Genomic DNA, 3,564 nt, shown 5'->3' on the forward strand with positions numbered 1-3,564 from the left:
CCTCTGGGGTGGGGTGAGGGAAAGAGAAGGCCCCTGGGCCCCGGGGTGTGGGGTGCGTGTCCAGGGGGAGTATATGCAGAGGAGTAGGCACGTTTGGGGGAGCTCGTCTGTGTCTCCCCTGCCTGGACGCCTCTCTCCCGCCGCCTCCTCTACCCAGTTTGGAGGGAGGAGAAACGAGCCAGGGTACCGGTTCCCTTCTGCGCTTTGTTCCTTTGGACTCACTTCTGCAAAACCCGGGGGAGCAGGAGCCAGAGAGGGTGACTCGTGGTCCCTCTTCCTAGTTTTTGCCCAGGCTGTGTCCCCGCGCGGGCTTCCCGCTGCGTGAGTACCCTGGGCCGTGACTTCTCACCACCGGGCTGGCCTCACCGTACCCCACCCGACGGACCTCCTTGACCCCGGCTTCCACTGCCCCTGGACTGGGGTGCGCCTTCCTCTGGGCTCCCAGAGTGCGGCCCCCCCTGCCGCCCAGAGGCCTAGGTGCTCGGCCTTTCCCCTCGTCCGTTTTCAGTCATCGTGGCCTTTGAGGGTGACCCTGGCAAAGGGGAGGTTCATCAGACCAGCCTACCCAGCCTACGCTCTTGACTCTCTTTCCTCCTGGGCCACGAGCTAAAGCCCCCGATCTCAGAAGCCGTTTGGGGGTGCGCTTATGTTGGGTCTTCAGGCACCTCGTGGGCCCGGAGGGGAGACAGCTGGGGGGAAAGGGGTTCCCTGCCAGCCGTCTGGCTAGAGGGGGTCCTGCCGTCCAGGGACTCTGAAAGTGGCCTCAGTAGGGCCTTCAGCGTCTCTGAGGGCGTCCCTGAAGCTGTGTCGGAGCTGGCAGGGGGGCTCTGGGCTCCAGGACTCAGGAGGAACATCAGCCTGTAACTCCGGGCACGCAGGTCGGGCACTGGCCCCTCCTTGTCCAAAGCAGCGGGGCAGGGGCCATCTTGAGGACTGCCACTGCGGGCCTGGGCGCCCTGGTGTGCATTTGCCAGCGGGGAAGTCCCCACCCTGGCCTCCCTGAGCCCCCAGGACGCCATCAGCGCTGACCTGGTGCTCAGGGTCCTGGGGACGAGGAAGATGGCCGGACAAGGCGGGACCGTTGCCGGACACACTGCTGCCTTCGCCACCCCAGCCCCACCCCAGGGTCCCCGGGCACCTCCACTGTCACCCCCCATCCCCTTCTACCTTTTGCTTCCTCTGCGTCCCAGCTTGACGACTGCCCTTCTGCGTGACCGTGTTGACCATGGATCTGCGGGGCACGTGCTCATGCGAGGTGCCTTTCTAGGGCTCGGAACAAAACTTCCTAATATCCCTGCCCTTGCAGACCTTACGTTTCATGTTAAACATGCAGGGGCGCCTGGGGGGCTCAGTCGGTTAACAGTCGGACTTCGGGTCAGGTCATGATCTCACCATTCGTGGGGTCGAGCCCCGCGTCGGGCTCTGTGCTCACAGCTCAGAGGCTGGAGCCTGATTCAGGTTCTGTGTCTCCGTCTTTCTCTGCCCCTCCCCCGCTCCACTCTGTCTCTCTGTCTCAAAAATACATAAAACATTAAAAAAACAATCCACGTCACTGGTCTGCATCCTCTGCCCCCAGAAGCAGTCAGGGAGAGTCTCAATGCCACCCTTTAAGTCCCCCACCTGCTGGCTCACAGGGGCCTCACTGGGCAGTGCCCGATTCCACCCTCACCTCCCTCCTCCCCCCTCCTGGGTTCGCAGGGTTGAGCATCTTCCCTGGAGCTGGAAGTCTCTGCCCACTTCCAGGGGACCGGGTTGGGGACAGGAAGGGAGGGTGTGGAAGAAGTTTGGATGGACGGGGTTATATGCCCAGGGGAGGCCGCCGGTGCCTTCCAGGCCGATTGCTGTGTTCCTTCCCTGCAGGCCACCTGCCTTCCCCGGGCGTCGGTGCTTCCTGTCCGAGAGCCAGGGTGATGTGTGCTGAGATCTCCCCCGCCGCCCTCTGGGAGGGTGTCCAGGCGGGGAAGGGCCCCGGAAGCTGCCGTGGGGATCTTGGCTTCTCTCCCTCTCCCTCTCTGTCCCCTTCCTTCTCTGGGACCACAGCGCCCGGGGACTCAGGCCCCAGGGCCAACTCTTCAGACAGAGCGCAGGATGCAGGGGGCGCCTTTGGAGTCGTGTGGCCCCGCGGCCCTGGCGGCAGCCGTTGCTTTTCATGAGAACCAGCACTGTGGTTCTGTGCAGAGTAAATGCAGAAATGCCCGACGGCCACTGGGGAGCCAAGGTGCCAGGGCTGAGGCGGGTCACCGGGGACGGACACGGGCCTGGCCTTGAGCTGAACGGGGCCCCTCAGTGCAGAAGCCAGGGATCTTCGCAGGGGCAGCTACAGGAGGCCGGGAGCAGGCGGCCTGCCCTGCGTCTGCTGCCGCGCGCTGAGCCCCACCCCGGAGGGCCCCCCTCGTCCGCCAGGAGGGGCGATTAGTCTTTATATAAATATTCACTGGCTCTAGATGAGTTACAGGGGCTACAAGAAAACAAGACAGCCCCCTTTCACAGAGCCAGCCTTCCGGAGAGGCAGCCAGACATCAACCCCTGTGCAAACCCCGTTATTTCAGCGGTAGTAAGTGCCGTGAATAAATTAAAAGGAGAGCCTGGGAAAGCTCCTGGCGAGGAGCGCTGCTCACTGGGGAGACCCTCTTTCCAGAGGGGACATCTGAGTTGAAATCTGAACAAGAAGTGCTCCTCTAAAGTATAAGGATTCCTGGAGGAGCATCCCAGCCAGAGGGAACAGTTAGTGCAAAGGCCCTGAGGCAGGGACCCCCTGATGTGTTCACTGATTGGCAGAAGGACCGGGGCGTGGCTGGAGCTGGGGGTGGGGGAGAGGCCGGAGGTGGACCAGGAGGGTTCTGGGAAGAAACGGGAGTTTGTTGTTAGCCGGTGGGAAGCCACGAAGGTTTTAATTAGGAGGCTGAGTGAGGACACGCCTGTGACTGTCCTGGGCCTTGTGCGAGGGGGCGGGGCGGGGGCGGGCAGTTCTTAACCACCCTGGAGGCAGAGGTGATGGGAGTACACCCAAGAATGATCTGGGCAGATCAGGGGTACCATTCCAGGTGGTTTGTGGACTTCAGCAAACAGAGCTTGAGTTTTTCATTTCCTTAATATTTATTTATTTTGGGGAGACACAGAATCTGAAACAGGCTCCAGGCTCTGAGCTGTCAGCACTGAGCCGGATGCGGGGCTCGAACCCACGAAGCACGGGGTCATGACCTGGGGTGAAGTGGGGGGGGGAGTCTGCGTTTTAAGTACAAGTGGAGAAGTCTCTGTTTCTCTCCAGGAAGGAGAAGGGAGGGGGATTGTTTTTTGTTTGTGAAGCGCTTGTCAACGTGTTCCTCCCTGAGCCTGCTGGCCTGGGGGCATGTCCCCGACCCTGGGGCATGGAGGTCACCCCGGCGGGTCACCTGGGGGACTGAATGGGCTAGGGGAACCGGCCCTCCGCCCTCCCCCCTGCCTGTCCAATCTTGCAACACTGTGTCCAGCTACAATCATTAACCAGAAACCGTGTCGCCATCCTCGCTCCCTGGACCTGGAGCCACCAGTGGCCGCCCCACCCCCCGGGGGTGAAGTCTGAGA

Source organism: Crocuta crocuta, unplaced genomic scaffold (assembly GCF_008692635.1).
Source record: "Crocuta crocuta isolate KB4526 unplaced genomic scaffold, BGI_CrCroc_1.0 scaffold299, whole genome shotgun sequence".
Classification (NCBI taxonomy): Eukaryota; Metazoa; Chordata; class Mammalia; order Carnivora; family Hyaenidae; genus Crocuta; species Crocuta crocuta.